The sequence below is a fragment of the Phyllostomus hastatus genome, unplaced genomic scaffold, assembly GCF_019186645.2.
Source record: "Phyllostomus hastatus isolate PE091 unplaced genomic scaffold, TTU_PhHast_1.1 phas_contig_948, whole genome shotgun sequence".
NCBI classification, from domain to species: Eukaryota; Metazoa; Chordata; class Mammalia; order Chiroptera; family Phyllostomidae; genus Phyllostomus; species Phyllostomus hastatus.
The window spans coordinates 5,379,164-5,399,838 of NW_025333993.1; positions in this window are offsets into that span (position 1 = coordinate 5,379,164).

The window sequence follows — 20,675 nt, forward strand, 5'->3', positions numbered from 1 at the left end:
GCCCCCACTCTGATGGCTTCTTTGCAGCCAGTCCTACACCCGGCTGCCAGACACGCCCCCTCACCCATTGCTCTGATGAGGCTGTTCCCCCGCTTAGAGACGTTCGGCGCCTCTGCACTGCTCCTAAAGTGAAATCCAAATTGCTTGGCATGACCTTCACCTGCATTACCAGCCTCCTCTCCCATTCCCCTTCACCAACTACCCCAAGATGCAGCCCAGGGAAGGCAAGACAGTGAGGAGAAAAGAGAATAGAAGTTTACTGAGCATGTTTTGTAATCGTTGCTATGGTCTGAAAGTTTGCGTGGCCCCCAAGTTCATATATTGAAAGGTAACCCCCAATATGATGGTATTTGGAGGTGGGGGTTTCTGGGAAGTGATTGGGCCATGAAGAAAGAGCCTTCAAGACAGGGATTGCTGTCCTTACAATAGCAGGCCCGGGAAGCTCCCTCGGACCCTTCCACCAGGTAAGGGCACAGCTAGAAGACGGTCATGTATGAACCGGGAACCTGGTCTTCACCAGACACTGAATCTGCTGGCACCTTGATCTCAGACTCCCAGCCTCTGGAACCGTGAGAAACAGATGCCTGCTGCGGATAAGCCACCCAGTCTACGGCATTCTGGGATTGCAGCCCAAACAGACGGAGACTGTCGTCATTGCAGTTTATCGGGTGCCCTCTGGGGACCGGGCCCTGTTTTGTACGTTATCCTCACAGTAACTCGCTGGCTCTCTGAGCTGACTCCTGGGGCTTAACTCCCGAGCTGTGACGGTCGGTCTTGTCTGACTGTTTCTTCACAGAGATGCTCAGCTTCCTGAAGGCCCAGAAGATCCCCCTTTTGCCAAGGCCTGGAGCGTCTCTGGCAGGAGCACCAGGATCTTTTAGAGGAGGTGGCGGGCGGTTACTTCCAGGCTGCAGAGGCTGGGGTGGACATGGGCTCCACCAGCTCCGTGCCTGGGAGGGCCCTGGCTGGCTGAGGGCAGCGCCGCCTCTTCGTTCCTGGAGATGCCCAGAGCAGGCGGCAAGGCCTGGTGTGTGACCGTGGCTCCCTGACTGGGGACTGACCAAGAGCAAAAGCAGAGGGCGCACCTGGCATAGCCCGAAACACTCCAGAGGAGGTCGACGGGGCCTGACCTGGGTCACCAGATCTCATTCAGAGACCCCCAGCTGACTCCAAGGCCCGCTTCTGGTCGCACACCCAGAGTTCCCCCCACTCCGCCCTGTGGGGCTGAGCTTTCCTGCTAAGCTCCTCCCAAGGGCTCTGAGGTCATTTACCAGCAACCTGTGCATGGGCAAGCGGTGTCCCCACACCTTTTGGGGCCAACTGGACACAGGCTCCCTGCTAATACCAACTGCAGGGGGCTCAGATACTCCTGGGCTCTGCTGGAGAAGGGGCTGCCTTCTGAGGGTCGGATAATAGAGTCATGTGACCACGGAGGGGACTTCTGGCTTTGCCACTACCATGTGATCTAGTGAGGGGCTCTTCATTTCTGATGTCTCAGCTTCCCCCCTAAAACAGAGACAGTGCAACCTGCACTGAAGATGAAACAGGTACTGGAAGAACTAAATCCTGTTTCCTTCCCCTCTCCCCACTTCCGTGCACAATGTTTACCACGGGCCTGCTCTGTGCCACCCGGTTCCTGGCAGCCTGGGATACACGGATGCACCAAACCGGTGCCTCGGCCCTCGGAGACTTGATGTGGGAGTGGGGGAGTACACGCAATAAGTAGCAAGAACAAGAAATAAGCAGAGTCTTTGTCATTAAAGTGGCAGTAAGTATGCAATGGGGGAAAAAGAGAAGCAATGAGAAGCAGGCAAGGGAAGTTCAAGTTCCAGAATGACAAAGGGCCCCAAAGCTGACCTCGTGCTGTGGGTACCGAACGTTCTGGTCTCAGGACTCTTTTGCATTCTTAAAATGCCTTGCTTGCATGGAGCCTGTCCATTTTTACCATATTAGAAATGACACCGTCAAGACACTGAAAATATTTATTCATCTAAAAATACTGACTGTAGCCGTGGCTGGTGTGGCTCAATGGGTTGGCACGTCATCCCGTGCACTGAAAGGTTGGGTGGGGGTTCGATTCCTGGTCCGGGCACATGCCTGGGCTGGGGGTTAGGTCCCCTTTGGAGCGCACGTGGGAGGCAGCCGATTGGTGTTTCTGTCTTACGTTGTTGATGTTTCTCTCTTTCTCTCTCTTCTTCTCTCTCAAAAATCAATAAACATTAAAAAAAATAATGACAATAACCCTATCCCATGTTCACAGGAATACCATTTTTAAATGGAAAAGTAAATCCATGTTCTAAAATGAGAAAATATTAGTGTGAAGTATGGCATGGTTTACGTTTTTGTAATTCTCCTTAAATTGTGGCTCAGCAGAAATCAGGGTTCTCATATCTGCCCCTGAATTCTAGCCTTTGCCATGTCACATGTCACGGAGCCTCTGGAAAATGCCGCTGTACCCCTCGTGAGAGAGCAAGGGTGAAAAAGGCGAACGCCACCTACGACAGTCGTTTAGGCCTCACAGGGACCCCTAGGGCTCCTGGCCCATACTTTGAGAACCTCTGCTCTGATGTATCCAATCTCCTCACTCTTCAGATGAGAAAACGGACGTGCCCCGTGGGACAGCATGGGTTTCTGAGGTGTCTCCGCTGGTCAGCAGAACGGACTGAGGACCAGACCCGTGACTTCTCGCCTTGCAGCCCAGGGACCTCTCCCCAGCGTAATGTTTATTTGTGGCTTGATTTTTAAACACGCAGCCAAGGCCCCCACGTTGAATTATGCTCATAATGAAGCCTCAGCTTGTGAAACGAATATGGTCCATGCTGGACGGCCACGCACAGCCAAGGGTAAGTGGCGCGGCCCGAGGGGCACGGCTGTGAATGGTGTGTTTGTCTGTCTGTTTCCCAGGGCGGCGGCTGGCACAGTGGTCCTTTGTGCTCTCTGAAAGGCCGTGTGTTTCCGGAGCGGCCATGATACACGGACGGGAGTAATTACAATCACGGTGAACGTTGCCTTTGATGAAAGGAGCAAAGGTGATTGAAACTCAGCTTCAGTCTCTTTACCAGAGAAAGCAGGTATGAAGCTGCTCTGGGCCAGAGGTCACCGTCAAACAAACATCACACCTTCTGAACAGGTGAATTTGACACCCCGTGGCCTCCTGCTCCAGGAGGCGCCGAGACAGCTCCATTACAGCCAACCAGTGTGAAGAGGGTCACCCCGCTGATTCCGGGACCAGAGGGCCGCAGCTGCCAGGGGTCACCAACAACTCTTGGCTTCTCTTCCAGGAAGGGACAGAATACATTTAGAGTGAGTCTGGTCTGAGCAAACAGCACCTTCGCTCCGCTCCCCAGGTGTCGTGGGCATGAGTCATCTAGATGGTATCAAGATGTAGAAAGTTCAGACAGGGTCTGGGGTGAGTCACTTGTCCCCATCAAAGGCCGGAGAGACAAACAGAAACACAGCAGAAAAATCAACAGGGTTCATTCACTTCACTCAATGGGCCTGGCGGGGGGTTGAGCAAGAGAAGCCTTCAGCACAAGGAAGGGGCGGGGGGGGCAGCTGGATCTCTGCACAGGGCTGCGGGGCCCACGGCACAGGTGGGCATCTCGAAGCCCCGCCCAGGACTTGTCTTGTTAGTCCTCCACTCATTCGCCAGCCCCTCAGGGTGGCCGCCTGGTGGGATATACAAATGTAAAGCTGGTTGGGGGGGGCGAGGCGGGGGACAGGAGTGGGGATAAGGCTGAGGGGCTTCTGGTGAGTGGAAAAGGGGAGGGGGCATCCTCCCAAGGGCCGAGGCACCGGTTTGGTGCATCCGTGTATCCCAGGCTGCCAGGAACCGGGTGGCACAGAGCAACCGGGTTGCTCTTGGAAATAGGAAGGCCAGCTCCGGAGCGGTTAATGTTTATTCTTTGAACAAACAGCTTTAACTGTGAACACATATTTTAAGGTTTCAGTTCCTCATTTTTAGACATTTTTTTAAAAAAAGCAATATGCCCTGGCTGGTGTGACTCAGTGGATTGACCGTCAGCCTGTGAACCAAAATAATACTTATTAAATATGTACTATATGACAGGCATTTACTTAGATAGTTGAGATGCACATTAGTGAATAAATCTAGACATTTTTGATATCACAAAGTAATTGGGCTGACAAGGCTTTACGGCCATTGAAGATTTGAATTATTAAATATTTACCATGTTTCTTAAAACTCTGGAGTAAGTTTAAGATGCTTAATGTACTATATTCTAAATAATAAAAAAATTATTTTCACATCTCCTTTTTCAAATTTTCAACTCTAATCAATTCTGGTTATCAAGCAACACTGTAATTAAGCACACGTGGAAAAGTCTGGGCCTGGACAAACTGTCTCATGATAAGGCTCAATACAAATGCCAAGTTAAAAGTCAGTGCTTTAAAGTCTAGAGAAATTATATAAACAGAAATTAGAATATGCAAATGATTTTACACCATATTTAATGCCAACATTTAATCGTTTAACAGGACTACAGGCTTATTTCTATTGAAATGACAGTTGAACACCCTTATGTCCCTCAGAATAAGAATTTGACCTTCTTTCTAGTGGCATTCGCTTGTCTGGTATCAGGTGCGATTAAGAGCATCCAGTAATCTAATGCACCGGTTCTACACTGGTTTTACCCTGCACTGGGTCCGTATTGCGGATGTGGCCAAGACGAGAAGCTTTGCTTCTGATTCCAGCTCACCAAGCTTCTGTCCATCTTCCCGTGCATCAGGGGACCTGGACCCCTTCCTCGGTTTGCTGCATTCATAAGACCGTGCTGGCTCTGCCAGAGTCAGATGCACCGTGTTTCTCCTGCTGGTGTGATACGGTAAGTGAGAAAGTACAGGCTTCTCCATGATGCACATTCCTGTTCTCCTTCACGTCTCTTCCCTCGGCAGGTAGTAGGTGCTCAATAAACAGGAACAGCTGGCAGAGGAAAAGTAAAATTTATTACGATGCCCTTAAACCATACATTTTACGAGAAAATCCCCATCTTGAGAGAGAACACTCTTTTCAGTGATCGCTTTGTGGTGGTCTCAGACTTACCGGGGCACACAGGGATCTCAGGAGGGAGCTAAAGGAAGTCAGGCAGCTGAGCTGCCTGTAGACATGGGGGCTGAAAGCCGGCAGGGCTCACAGGCTCAGCCTGGCCCTCTCGGAAGGTCCCAGAAACGCCCTGGAGGATCCATCGCCCAGCCTCCTCAAGGGTGCCGGTGACCACTGAACTCGCAGCTCCTGGTCGTGTGGAAGTGAGTTTCCAGGCTCCAGGTGGAGCTGCTGCCGCAAGGGTGCCACATCCACAAAGCAGAGCCGACAACTGACTTGCACGGCCCTGTCTTACACACTGTCCCTGACCAGAGAGCCCGGGTCCGTCCAGGCAGCCAGCCCCCAGATGTAGGCCGACCCCTAGCTCTGCACTTGCTTCTTGTTTTTTAGTTTTTATTGTTTTTGTCCTCACCAGAAGATATGTGTATTGATATCAGAGAGAAAGGAAGGATGAGAGAGGGGGAGAAACATCCATCAGCTGCCTCCCGCACGAACCCAGACCGGGATCAGACCTGTCCCCAAGGCCTGTGTCCTGATAGGGATGGAACCTACCACATTCTGCTGCAGGGGGTGGTGCCCAGCTCACTGAGCCGCCCGGCCGGGCCTTTGTTTTTTTTTTTTTTAATCCTGGGAAAGCTTCCTGCCTTCTCCCCCATTTTGCTGCTCTCCAAGCGGCAATCGTCTGCTTCCTGACGTGTTAAATGCCACTTAAATCATCCAAACGGTCTTCTTTAATAATTTTTAACTGTCTCTTTGGGGCCCGTTAAAAGATAAACCGAGGCATGTAAAATTTTTAAGAGTTTATTTGAGTAAAAATTCATTGGAATTTGGCAGCACCGAACCAGAAGGGGTCAGGGGCGCCCCCCCGGGCAGGCCCCCGGGGAAGAGACCAGGACGGAGAAAGTGCAGAAGCAGAGAAAGGAACTGCATGACTGGCTGTCGTTGAAAGCCTGGTTGGCTGCCTGTCACTGGTCGTCCTTAGCATTTTGACTTCCTAACCTTGAGGTATTTATAGGCCTGGATTTTGGTTTGCTGACGCAGGCCCCCAGAACAGGAAGGTCACTCAGTCTACTGTCCTTCTTGTTTAATTAATGTAACAGGCCTAAGCTCCCACATTTGGAGTTAGAAACCTATACAAATTTTCATTTATTTATTTATTTATTTATTTATTCATTTATTCATTTATTTATTTTTAGAGAGGGAAGGGAGGGAGAAAGAGAGAGAAACATCAGTGTGTGGTTGCTGGGGGTCATGACCTGCAACCCAGGCATGTACCCTGACTGGGAATCGAACCTGCGATGCTTTGGTTCACAGCCCACACTCAATCCACTGAGCTACACCAGCCAGGGCAGAAACCTATACAAATTTAATCGTAGGACCCCAACCTTAAAAGAAATAGTTGGCCAAATAGCAGCCCCATTTGAATAAATACACAGTATGCAGGTCTATTTTTTTATTTTTACGTTTTTCCTACTGGCTATTTTAGTGTGTGTTATACTAGTGTGTCATTCATCTCAGTGTCAGCCTAGTGGAAGTGAAGTGCTCACACTATACAAAGTGTGCGTTCGGTGTCGGATGTATTTCCAAGGCCGCCAGATAGCGCGGGTCCTGGCAAGGGTCAGGTCTGGGCTCTGCTGTTCACTTGCTGTGTGACCTTCAGTAGGTGCCGAGCCTCTCTGGGCCTCAGGGTAACAGGGGGATGGCAGCACATGCCACAGTGATCTTGTGATTGTGAGTAGCCACCTAGGCATTCTGTCTGACGGTCGGTCTGTCGGTCCGTCTAGTGTCTATCTCACCATCTGTTGACCAGGCTGCATACACAATGTTTTGGCACAGTCTGTGCTGGAAACATGAACACTACCATTGGCTACACCACATCCAAAACTAATCGCATCTTACGCTTTTGTACAAAGTCGGATTATTGTTTACCTCCCTGCTACGAGAACCTGGTAGGAGGTGAGAGTTGCAGAGTCCAGTACGATGTAGTAAAAACGGGAAACTGAGGAGAAACGGAAGGCATCATTTTCTCCCCTTCATTCTGTCCCGCTGCTTTGCAATGGAACATAAGGGACCTTTCAAAGTTCAGTTTTATTATATCGGACGGTGGACTGCATCGGCCTCCTCCGGCAAGTGAGACCGTGCGGCCCTGTCTGTGCGTCGCCCGATAAGCGCGCATCCTGCTTCTCGCTCTGTAAGACGGAGCTCCTGCTCCGGACCTCCCTGCAGGGCTGCGAGGGGGTTACAGGCGAGGTCTGCTCAGAGCCAGGCGGGAGGCAACCCTGGCAGCGAGGCCTGTCTCTTCCTCCTCAGAAGACCTTCTGGAGGTTGTGTCGACACAGACAGATCTCCTCTTACTACTATGCTTTACTTCCCAGACACGGCATTTTTTACAACTTGAAGGTGAGACCCTCTACCAGCCAAAAGGTTACAACTGGCTGAAGGCTCAGATGATGGTTAGAGTTTTGTAGGAATAAAGTATTTTTTAAGATTTTATTTATTTTTATTTTTTAGAGAGGGAAGGGAGGGAGAAAGAGAGAGAGAGAGAAACATCAATGTGTGGTTGCTGGGGGTCATGGCCTGCAACCCAGGCATGTGCCCTGACTGGGAACCGAACCTGCGATGCTTTGGTTTGCAGCCCACGCTCAATCCACTGAACTATACCAGCCAAGGCTTGGAATAAAGTATTTTTTAACTAAGGTACGCACATTGGCTTTTTAGACCTCATGCGATGGCACAGTTAATAAACTACAGTATAGTGTCAACATAATAGTTATGTGCACGGGGAGACCACAATACTCGTGTGACTCACTCTGTTACACCATTCGTCCCACTGCGGTGCTGTGGAGCCCAACCACCTGCAATAGCTCGGAAGTTTGCCTGTGGAACCATGATTTTGATTTAAGTAGGACCTGATTCTTGGTTAACAGCGAGCGATTTTTTCTGGCAAGCCCAAAGTGGAACTAAACTGCAGTCCTGAGAGCCTCCCCCTTCCATAAGGACTCCATCGGCACGACAATCCTTCCAAGAGGGGGTTCTCTCTTTTGCCCGAACAGAACCGTATTTGACGGATGCGCACAGATCTGGAATGCCAAATTAACCCCTTACGTTGAAAACACTTCTAGCTGCGATTTCGAGACTGAACACTGGAGACTAGACTCCTGCAGCCATTCGGGTTCCGTAACGCTGAGGTTCTGGGCCATGGTTTCTCTTTCTGGCCGGGCTCCCTTCTCCCCATCTCAGTCTCGGTGTCCTCTTACAAGGAAGGCCTGGCTAACCTGAGGTCAGGTTCCGTTCGGAGCACAGCGACCCCAGAAGGCTTGGGGAGGCGGCGTGAGGGAACGGATGCCCAGGGCATGCCTCAGTAGCAGAAAGGAACTTCTGCAAAGTTCAAGGTCAGCCCCACACTCCCCCCGCCACCCCCACCTCCAACGTAAGTGCCACAGAGACTTTCTGCAGACCTTGTCACGGCTCCTACGGGCAGGTTCATCACTGTTGCTTTCCCCCAGATGCATGAGTGACACCGCTGGACCCGGCCCCTTCGCACTGAGCTCTGGCTTCTGCTACCCCCGGCGCCTTACTTCTGGTTGCCCTGAGCGTGGCCAGACCTATAGAGAATTTTATAAAAACTCACTGGAGCCAAACAGGGCCTGCCTGGAAGCAAGATCTCAACAGGCTGAGAAAAATGCTTCCTAGAATGCGAGTTTGCAACTTGTTTCACACACTTGCAGGTAAAAAGGGAACTTAAGGAAGATTATACGGAGGTGGGAGAAAGCGAGGCCAGGGCAAGATTATAGGATAGTTAACAGAATGTGCTCTCTTGAGGCTAGTTTTGCTTCCGCCAGGTCTGAAAAGGGGCCTTTGAAAGGTGTGTTAACCTAGATGCACGGACAGAATGAACCGGGCCTCCTGATTGAGGCAAAGATAAGCCTTTTATTACAGGAGTTACATGCCCGGGGTGTGACTCCTCACCATGACCTGTCCAGTTAGGAATTTATGGTCAGATTGCCCTGCGAGGCTGCTACCCACCGAGCCCCTTTTTCGCCCACAGACAATGTCAGGTTATGAGATTCAGGAAGGCAGACCCGAAACCCCGCACTTCACATGGCGCCTCGTTCCCGATCGGAGACGTTCTCCTCGAACGGTCACGGGCATTGGGCCAGCGCCAGGATCCTGTTCATCTCACTGTAGATGAGCACCTGCTTTTGCCTCTGGACTTCATCTGACTGCACGCTCACCACAACAAACCGGGGTCTTAACCATTGTCTCCTGAGTAGGTGGAAGATAGAATACGTAGAGGTGGGGGCTGGGCTGGGGGTGGTGGGTCAGGGTAGCAACGGGTGTGGATTTGCATTCTAGAAACGTCTTTCGGGCCGTGTGGAGAACGGAGGAGGCGGGCAGCCCGAGGGCACACAGTGCAGGTAGGGGAGGGCTGCGGGGTCAGGGCGGCAGAGGTGGGACGGAGCGCCACCGCATCCGTGTCCAGGGCAGGTTCCGTGTTGTGGGAGTTCGTGGGAAGGAGCCGTTCACTGAGAAGCAGCAGACCGCACTCGAGGTTAAGACACGGCTGAAGACGACGGTGGCTGAGGTCACCCGGCAGCTGAAAGCAGGGAAATAGAAGAAGAGGCTCCACCTCCTCCCGGTGTCCCCCTGGGCACATGTTTGTAACCGTTTCTAGTTCCCCGTCTTACTATTGGGAGGACGGAAAGGGTCCCCCCTCCACAAGTGAAACAAGGAGTCACCGCAGGAACGGGCGATTCCGCTCCCAGTGGTGACCCACAAAGTGTGGGTGCCCAAGAAAGTGTGTGCCCCTGGGTGCTCACAGCAGCACCGGTCATTGCAGTCAGCAGGTTGGACCAGCCCACATGTCTGTCAACAGGTGGAAGGGTAAACGGATTGAGTTGTACACGCACAGTGGAACATCATCCCGTCATAAAAAAGCAATCAAGAGCTACAACGTGGATGAGTTTTGAACACACCGTGCTGCGGGAGGGAAGCCCGTCACGGAAGACCAGACGTGGTAGGACTCCACTGACCGGAGATGACCGGAGCAGGCACATCCGCAGATGCGGAAGGTGGGTTCGTGGTTGCTCAGGGCTGGGGGGACTGCAGGGATAATGGGGTGATTGCTAATGAGAACGGGGTTGCTTTTGAGGTGATAAAAATACTTTAAAAAAAAACAGCTAGACACAAAAGGGCACAGAGCGTATGATTCTGTCTCCATGAAATGTCTACAGGAGGAAAACCCAGAGAGACAGAAAGCAGACGAGTGGTACTGGGGGAAGGGGGAGGGAGGATGGGGACGCTGATGGGTACCGGGCACTTTTCGGGGGTGAGAGGAAGACTTGCAACCAGACAGGGGCGTCCCCGCACGGCATGGGGAAGGTGCCGCATGCCGCTGAACTGTGTGCTTTAAGAGGGCTGGGTGTATGTTATGTGGACTTCACCTCCATCACAAAAACCACAAAAAGAACCTGTCACACGTGATGAGTGTGCAGGGACTGGCCGCCACTGTTGTCCTCAGGGCTGCTGGCCACACTGCCACTCTCTCACCCCGCTGCTCGCCGGCCCCGCCGCCCCCCCCAGGCCTGCTGGAGGCGCCCTCGCTCTCAGAAGCACCACAGCTCATTCCATCGCGTTAGTAAAATGCTTCCACGTCACATCTTAAATATCTTTTCTGAATGCAGAATAACTTGATAGGATTTTTTAAAAAAATAACATTGCGTTCAACATTAGTCGGCAACCAGGCGCTGATCTAATCTATTGTGCCTACTGGAGGATTCGGAATTCTGGTGAATGGAGGAAATCAAGCGCACAGATTGTCTTCTCACGTCGTGCAATTCGCACATATTCAGAATCCAACGATTAATGAATTGACATAGCGTTCTAGTTTGTACACACTCCATGAGACAATTTCGATGTCATCATTTTCCTTCCTCATCGAGACTTGCACACATTTTCTCACGCCCCTCGAAACGTTACGAGCCGAAAGCAGCCGCAGATACATCAGCCCGCCGGCACGTGCCCTGCTGGTTTCTGTGGTGGTGTTTGCAAATAATCGCAGCAGAAGACAGAGTCCAAGCGGCGTTCTCCAGCTGCAGAGCCAAGCCGAGATGTTCACATGGTTTCCAGGGTGTGGCCCGTCTTCCCGTGTGGGAGGAAGCTCGCTGGGGACTGGGTAGGGGCCTGGTGTAACGATTCAGGAGAAGTGCAGGCAGCGAGGTGGGGGGTTGAAGCAGGACTCTCAAATGTGTCCGGGAGAATAAACAATCCCGGGTACTATCTAATGAACAGTGGAATCGTTTGGAGTTTACTTAAGTGGATTTTCCCGAGAAGATGCTGTGTTTACCAGTCAAGTGAGTAACTTCTATTGTTCTGGACAAGGGTTTCTTAGAATAGTAAAGCCGTGGATGAGCAGGCGTGGGAAGGGAGGCGGCTTGAGAGTGAAGTCACGTCAACGGAGACAGGAAAGTGTGGGTGTCGCTGGCTTCTGCTCCTGAAGGTGACCTGAGACCACGTCACAGAGGACTTGAATACTGTTTGCAGGAATGTGCATTTTATTTGGGTGAAAAAGGCACAACTGGAGCTTGTATTGGAACATGCACTTGGCAGCAGATCAAAGACCTGGAGGCCAATGAGGTGGGTGTTGAAGTAGGACCAGCGAGAGTGGGGGTGAGGACTTTGACTGGAAAGATTGCAGCATTTACTGCTCATGTGTTCATTCACCCGGACAGCACCCTGCTGGGTGTCGTCTGAATGGCAGGCACTGTTCTCCGTGCTGGGACACTTGGGGACCAGGACAGGCCAGGACCTGTTTGTGTGATGCTTACCTACTACAGCTCACGCAACGCACACGTGAAGGATGAGTGACTTCATGCCTCTTCCCAAAATCTCACCAGCCTCCAATTTGAAGTCCTCAGTGTTAGGGTTCTATGGCTGCCCTGACAAGTGACCACAAACGTAGTGGCTGAAAATGACACAGTCTATTCTCTTCCAGTTCTGGAGGTCGGAAGTCATAGTACCACGGTGTTAGCAGGGCTGTGTTTCTCATGGGGTCTCTAGGGGAGGAGCTGGTTCTTGGCCTCTTCCAGTTTCCACGGGCCCCTGCATTCCCTGGCTAACAGTCCCTGTGTCTTCAAGGCATAGCGTCGTGCATAGCATCTTGAAATCCTCCCCCTGTCTCTCTCTGACCTCAGCTTCCAGCCTGATGTCTCCCCTTCTGAGTCAGACACCCCTGCCTCCCTCTGACGAAGATTCTTGTGCTCACATTTAAGGTCCACCGGGATAATCCACGAGAATCTCCCCGTCTCCAGGTCCTCAACTTAGTCACACGTACAAAGTCTCCTTTTCCATATAGGGTCACATTCACAGGTTAGGGGTCTCAGACTTGGACATCCACGGGGGGGGCATTATTCTCCCCACACACTCTCCAAGACTCCCCCTGTGTTCCCCCCCACGGAAGTTTCCACTCCAACCAGGCTGGTTTTCTCACCTTCTTGCCCCACACTCATACTGGCTCCCAGAATCCTCCCCTGATATCCTAACCCCTCTCTCGACTCTTCCAAATTCTCACCACCTTAGAGGGCCTCTCAAAGCCCACCTCCTCCCGGGAGCCCCCCTTGAAGCCTGCAGCTCCCTACTTCCTCCAAATCAGACTCTTCTCACTCACTGTAAACAGAGTAAGGTCCTGTCGGCCTTCTTGTGTTTCTGTCATTTGCCTTTGAGGGCAGAGCCCGAGCCTCGGCCATGGCTGTTTGAGTCAAATGCATTTCAGAGCGATGCGTTATTTTGCCTAGGCAGCGAAGAGCGATGCGAACTGCATGCGATGCCAGTAACCAAATAAAGGAAGGCACGCAGAGTGGAGACCGTGAGCAGCAGCCTGGTGCCTCGTTGGACAGGAGGGGTCAGTGTGCCAGTGCGCTGGGACGAGCACTCAGAACGCACCCCTGGTCCCCGAGCTCTCTGAGCCACCGAATTACAAGGGTGGGCTGTGGAGTGTCATGCATGGCTTCCTCTAGGATCGGGGCACAGACTAGCCCCCCAGGATGCGGCCGTGCTTGGAGGCAGGGAATGAACCCAATGGCCCTTTCGGCTTCTTTTGGCTCTGGGAGTCTACAGCGAATGGGGTCTGGGGCGAGTATCACCGCATCCTTCCCATCCTGCTTCTCTTTCCCTTCCCAACGGCGGTCCTTTGGGACCGATTTTCAGCTACACACGCGATCAGGAAAATGCCCCAAAATAAGTTCTCGAAAGCACCCTGCTCAGTGGCCTCTATCTGTACTTCCCAGAAACTAGATGCATAGTCAGGATACTAAATGCTAACAAACAATCTTCCAATCTCAGTGTCCTATGAGAAAGACCCGTTTTTCCCTCCTCCATGGCCTGATGCAGCCTGGGTGGTTCCCGCGGCCTCTCCTCTAAGTGGGAACTCAGGGATCCAGTCTGTTTGTACCCTGGGAGGCCACCGTCTTCACGTCTGACCTTCAGAACCACAGAGGAAGAGGAAGAGGAAGAGAGTGCACCAAAGACCCCAAGGGACCTCTATGGCCAAGCCCACAAGTAGCTCCCACCCCTTCTGCCCATTTTCCATCGTCCTGGACCCAGTGAAATGACCGGCTCACTGCAAGGGAGGCTGGGAGACACATCCTGCTATGTGCCCGGGCAGAGGACAGGAGGCTGTGAACGTCTTACGTTGCCCATCTCAGCTTCACCATGTTCAGACGTACCGACCTCCGCCGGTGGCCTCATCCAAATGTTTGATTAATACAGCGTTTCATCCTAATACTCACGGATGTCTGGAGACATGGAGACCAAACCTTCAGGTCGTTTGACCGATTATGGTGTCGTGTCGAGTGGGCCAGAGACTGCTTTTGCAGCTCCTGATGGCTTGCCCTGCCGGCGCGCCCGATAGCGTGACAATCTCGGATAAACAAAACCCCTGAGGATGACATGCATCCTGCAGTGACCTGTGACTGGGGCTTTGGTTTGACTTCCTTTTCTGAGAGTTTGAGAAAGAACCAAGCTCCAGATCACTTGGCTTCAGATGGAAGGGAAGGTGGGCTTTTCCATGGTAAACCTCAGCCAGCACGTATGTCCACGCGTGTAAGAGGCCAGCAAGCCGGCCATGTCCTCGCAGACAAGGGCACCGCCCCCACCCCCATGCCTGTCGTGGGGCCGGGCGTGCCCTGGCTGGATGGGGAGGGAACCATGGAAGACTCCTGGGTCCGTTTACCAGCCTGTTTCACCCTCCCGCACTCCCACCCCCGACTCAGTCCTCAGCGCCCCCAAAGCAGCTGCAGCATCTGACGGGGGAGGGCTCAGCCCAAGGACAGCGGTCATGGCCGTGCCCTCCGGCAGGAAGGGCCGACCTGCTCTGACAGGGTCTGGTAGAATTTTTCTACCATAGAAAGGGAAGCATGGTCAGATACGTCCCTGTCTGCCTTCTCAGACTCCTTTTAGGTCTGACATTCTTCGCTCTCACAAGCGGCGAGGGGACGTATGTGAAAACGCGTCCGGGTGCCTGCGGCGCAGACAATGCCACTCGCCCTATTTATAAATGACCTTCCTGCCTGGTTCCAGTTTCCTTGGTAATCTCTCCGAGATGTCCCCTCCCACTGAGATGCAGATTTGTTTATCGTCTTTCCGATCTCGGGTCCTTGCGCCCAGCGCTGGAGGAGCAGGGCCGGGTGGGCGCAGAGGACTGTGGTCCCGCCCCAGAACCCTGCAGGCTCCGGCCTTCTCCTCCCACGGATGGCGGAGCGGCCAACCTCCAAATTCCAGGGACTTGTTTCCTGGCGCCTCCCACTTGGATCTCTCCGGGAACTATTCTGAGGACTGGATCTTCTGGAATGTTCTTCAGTAAATCAACGAATAGCATGAGAATATCTGAGTGAAGGACGTATCGCAACCCAGGCCAGTGGACGCTGCTCTGTCTGGGCTGCTCGCACACCCGCTGTCCACGGCGCAGCGTGCTTTTTAATCGGGAAACAGAATGTTCCCTCCGCTACCCCTCGCTGTCGTAGCCCAGAGAAGATGCACCTTTTGGGAGAGAAATGACAGCCAAGATGCCTTTGAACTGAACTGTTTTATGTGTTTTCGTAACATTTTGGTCTGGGCCATCTGTCTTTGCTTAAGAGCACATCTATTTATATCAACAAGTGTTTACATTGGGTCCTTGGAGACCGATTCACACAGATGTTGCACGGTGTGGGCTTTTAATACAATCCACTCTGAAAAAAAAATGTGGCATTCATTTCTACCCTACTCCTTCCCCCATAACGTTAAATCCCAGAAATTTATAAACCTGGCGTTCTGTGTATGCAGAAGACAGCCTTTCAGCTTTTGCACAACACGTGACTCATGTTACTGTTGTGATGGCTGAGGAGTGAGTCACCTTCGTGCTAGGAGGTCTGGAAGGCTGCGGGCCTGGGGAGCCGGCTGGGTTAGGAGGCTGCTCATGGGATTACTCATTCACACAGAGACCCGGCTGGAGGCTGGGAGCGTGTGCCCAGCTGTTGATAAGCCATTGCCTTGGCGTGGAGCACCGGGCAGGGGCAGAGTGGGAGTGGGCGGGGGAGCCTGGGCGTGGTGGTAGGGAGCGCAGCGATGCCAGGGAGCTGGACACTGATGGACAACAGCGGGAGGAGAAGCGGGGGCGAAACCGCAATCCACCGAATTATCCGCCCCTCTGTCCAGCCCACTCGCCGGAGGCACACAGAAAACTTAATTCCATTCAACATGCATTTGTCTTTACTTGCGCCTAAACAGAGTTGATTTTGGTGGACTGTCGTTTTGAAGCCATTTTTTCCCTCATTCTATGGACTGACATCCATAAGTTAAATACACAGGGGCCTCTTTCCTTGGAGAAACTGTGACCAAATCAAGGCCAGTTAAAGTGAACTCACTTCAGCTGGGGAGCAAGATTTCTCAGAACCAGTGGTGGTGGGGGGGACATGCAACAACTGGAACACCATCTCGAAAAACAAGACTAAAATAATGAAACAAACAACGTTGGCTTTTTATGAATAAATTGCAGGTTCTAGTTGCAACAGCGGGCCTCACTGCACACTGACCAACTTCAATAGCTCCTCAATCACGTTCTCTAGCTTCACGGAACCTTGTATCCTCGGCAGGATTCCAAGTTTCACTTGGTCACGAGTGGGCATTGTCTTTGCACAGCGTTTCCAGGTGGTTCCAATCTCTGCCTGTTGATGAGGCTGGTGTAGACGTGAACCCAGGATCTGGGATCCAGGCGGGCGCTGGGTGTGGAGGGGTTTGAGGGTCGTGATTTCTCTGAGGGGTCGATTCATTAGAGAATATTTAAGAATCATGGTCACTTTGGCTTTGCTATGCAATATTGTCATAGTTTTAAGTGGAACTTTAGGGGAAATACTCTGGTAAAAAGGCCCTCCTCAACATCTATGGCTATTTATTAAGGGCAAGACGCTTTATCTCCATTAGCTCATTTAAACCTCATGATGACCCAGTAATTAAAGTATGACTGTCTGGTTTTGTAGGCGTGGAAGTCAGAGGCTCAGAGAGGTTAAGTAACATGCCTAAAGTCACACAGTGGATCGTGGAGGCCAGCCTGCTTTCGAAGCCTTTGACCCTAATAACCTCTCTGCGCACCTCGCCCAAGTCAGCTGTGCTGGGTGGCTAACTATCTAAAGGTCAGGTTGCCCCACCCACGGTGAGCAGCCCTCAAATCCCCAGACCTCTGAACCGCTGGCCTTGACTAAAAGGAATCCCTCTCAATTCCACGGAAAGGTAAGGTCAACGCGTAGGAGCTCGGTTCGGTTCGGTTATAATTTAAATTCCGGGCGCCCGTGTTACAATCCAGAGCCAACCCTCCGCCACTGCTGCTGCGCGTCTTCCTCTGTCCCTCAGCGCATCAGAAACGTATTCCCGCAAGGGAATACTCCCCCCGCCCCAGAAACCCTGCCTTGCAAAGATTGCCTTTCCAGGTCACATGTGTTTTGCTGCTGGATTTGAACCAAGTTGATGTCTGAGTCGAGGACGCTGCAAAAAAGACACAGATCTCACTGTTTGCAGACAAACCCTCCATATTTGCAGCTTCTTTGCTGTCGACCAACGGATTAGGCAGCCTGCATACCAGGACAGTCCTTATCAGTTCTTACTGTGTTCTTCTGTGAGTGACTCCTGCAAGAATGTCAGATCTTCGTGGGTGCTGAGTGTACCACTTCGGAGCGGCAGGTGGAGGCGCGTGGGTGGAGGGAGCGGAGTTCCCGGTGTTTCTTATGGCTGCCCCTGATTGGCTGCTGGGCCGGATTGCCCCGCCCATGAGGAGTGACGCACGATGACGTGATGGTTTGCACCAAGGAAACCAGATCTCCCGGTCACTCCTCAGCCCAGCCCTTCGAGGTCTCCTGCTGACCACATCGTCCTTTCAAGTTGGGCTTGCTCATTTCTCATGTGCAAAAATAGCAACACCGAACTCGGGTGGTATTGGGGAATCTGATGCAGTTTCACCCGATAAAATACTGAGTGTTGACGCCTGCAATAAAAAGCTGGTATCTAGGGAAGGGCTGACAAGGAGCGATTAGACTTTGCACAGAAGTAAAATTCCCCCCCTTAGTGCTTCTTTAATGATAAGATCATGTCGCTATATTAGAAGACACTTTTTTTGAAGAAGAAGAAGAAGAAGACATCTGGACATACAAACCCGGCAGTAACTCCAAGCCCGCACAGTGCGATTCAGTGCTGGAAGGAAGCAAACCTTTTGTGAACTTGACGACTTCTCTGAGGGTCTAACGAGAGGTGCTAGACTGTCCTAAACGACTCGAATCAACAACTCTGCCTGCCAACAATCCCCTCTGCCATCGTAGTTATCGGAAAAGTAATTTACACGGTGCGTGTGAGTTTGACATTCCTGATCATCCCACGGCAAACTCCTGCTTAGGGCCCCCGAACCCCAAGACCTGTGACTCATGCGTGCGTATTTGGACGTGACTATCTGTAATTAGGCTTCATTAAAGCCACCCACCTAGAGCATGCTGCAAGACCAGCATGCCAAAATAGGAGCTGGATAATTAGGGTCATTAATAGAAGCTGATTATTGAGTTTACGATCGCTTCACAACCAAATAGGGGTCAGCAGTTTTCTCGTTTCTATAGAGAAAATAGGGAGGGCAGAGCAAAGCTGACTGGAAAGGAACCCCTGACTATATGTCCAGGATTGGCTGTGAGTGTCAGGCTGCTGAAAGTCGCTCCTGTGCCCTGGAGGGGGTGGGGCAGTGAGAGGAAAGCCCCTCCCTCCGCAGACCCTTGGGCTGCCAAGTGCAGCCTGAACAGCCGCAGGTGGCCCGTGACCCTCGTCTGTCTGCCACAGGCCTCCTGCACTGAAGTCCGCCTCGTCACCGGTGCTGTGGCTTCTGCACGGATTTTTCTAGGGCCACAGGTACGTTCTCAATGAAACTCTGGGCTCCCCCACAGTCTGCCGCTACCTGCCGTGAATAAACAGTTCGCGTACACAAAGCCACACTGCATATGTCCCACATTCTTCCACCCCACTGGTGGGCTTAAAGAGCTTCCTCCGCACAGAGACAATGGGGACATTCAAAGCAGGTGCCAGGCAGCGAGACGTCCCAGCCCTCCCAGTGGCCTACTGACCTCAGGAATCCACAGTCCACACAGCTGGTGCCTGGGTGGGTCGGGGTGGGCAGGTGACTTGTTTGAGGCAAGCGGGGAGCCCTAGCCTCATGGTTATTGGCTGGTACCCAGTGAGAAATGGAAAGATGTTTTCTGGCTGTGATTCCCCCCCCACCCAAGATTTCAGCTGGATTTCATTCACAAAAGTCAAGAAGAAGTGTGTGTGTCTTACTAAGCAACTAACCACGGGAGAGGGTAAGTTTCTATTCCTTCCATTTAACCTCGTGCTGCAGGCTCGGAGCGTCACCTTCAAGCTGGGAGCAGGTCTGTGGTGAGGTGAGTGATGCCCGGATTGGTTGCAGGAGAAAGAGCCTTCATCCTCCAGTGCCTGGGGTCCCACCTCGCCTGCCCAGAAGTTCTGTTCCCTACTGGGAGTCCTGCTGTTTATCCCGACCCCACAGTTCTGCAGCTAAAGTCAATCCCACTCAAATATTTACTCCTTTTTGTTTTACTTTTTGGGCGGGGGGAACAGGGTAGTGACTCTGGATGGGCTGAGATGTGCAGGAAGAGGACGCGAATCTGTGTTTCTGGTGTGTTATGAAGTTGATTAAACAGGATTTCTCACCCACTGTAAAACAAAGGCGAGTCCTCCAGGAACCATATACCACGGGGCCTCTCGGCTTCTGAGGGATGACGTTTCAGCTCGGACCGTCTCTCTCTGCGAGGGGCTGTCCTGTGCGGTGCAGGGTGTTCAGCGGCACCCCTGGTCTCTCCCCACCCACACTGGCAGCACCCACCCGGCTGTCCCAATCAAAGATGTCCGCAGACGCTGCCACGTGCCCCCTGGGGGTGGGTGCAGCTGCAAACCCAATATAACATGATCAAGCAGAGTGGGGAAATTGATCCCGCCCGTCTCAGCGCCTAGAATACCCCAAACAAATTTTGTGTTTCTGAGGCACTCAGGGAATTACTGAATCCCACGGTTGGTTATCCTCTTTAAGGAGGTAAACTCTACTTTCTCAATCACTTTTTTGTCTTTTTTTTTCCTTTGTGATTTACCTGCAAAATGTTTTAAGATTCGGGAATTAAATTGTACACTGGCCACCTTGCACTTTATACGTGAGGTCTGTTTTTAACCCGACTCGAGATGAAAACGTGTCGTCCCCCTGGCTGTTCAGCTCCTTTCTACCCCGTCAACGTTTCTGACTGTGACGTCGACCCTTACGGGGGCTTCCCTGGCGACCACCTTCTCCCCCAGAGGAAGAGAGACTTCACACAGTTATGGTGACAAACCTCGGCTTTAAAACTGGCTGGTGGGTTTCTCCACTTCTCTCGTTCTCTCTCTCTTTAAAATCCTCACCAGGGATATGTTCATTGATTTGAGAGAGAGAGAGAGAGAGAGGGAGAGAGAAACATCGAACAGTTGCCTCCCACACACACCCTGAGCAAGGATCGAACCCGCGCCCCAGGCGTGTGCCCTGACCAGGGATCGAACTCACAAACTCACAGCCTTTGGGTGCACAGGATGACGCTGTAACCTAGCCACACGGCCAACACTCCTCTTTCCTCGATCTCCTTAAAGTCTACTGCTCTCCAGATGTCGTGGACTCGGCCAAATCAGTGTGCTGCAGGGCGAACCCCGAGAGAGCCTGTACCTCCTCGGGGCACATTGTGAATGTAGAATTGCCGTCTGTGCGACCCGGCGATCCCGACATGGACGTACAGTGACTCTCTGAGGTGGCGCCCTGTCCGCCGGTGTGGGAAGAGGACCCTGACGTGCCAGCGCGTGAGAAAGCAAGTCACCGAGCGCCGAGGCTTTGAAACGACACCACACAAACCCCAAGGGCGGGAGGGCCTGTCTGCTCGGGCAGGGGCCAGGGCTCGGCTGTGTGTGTCCGCACACGTTGGAACCAGGCGCTGCCCTGCAGTCTGCACGTGGGGGAAAGTCGGGGTGAGGCGGAGGCCGGGGCACTTCTAGCTTCACGGCATGCGCTTTCATCGAGTTACAG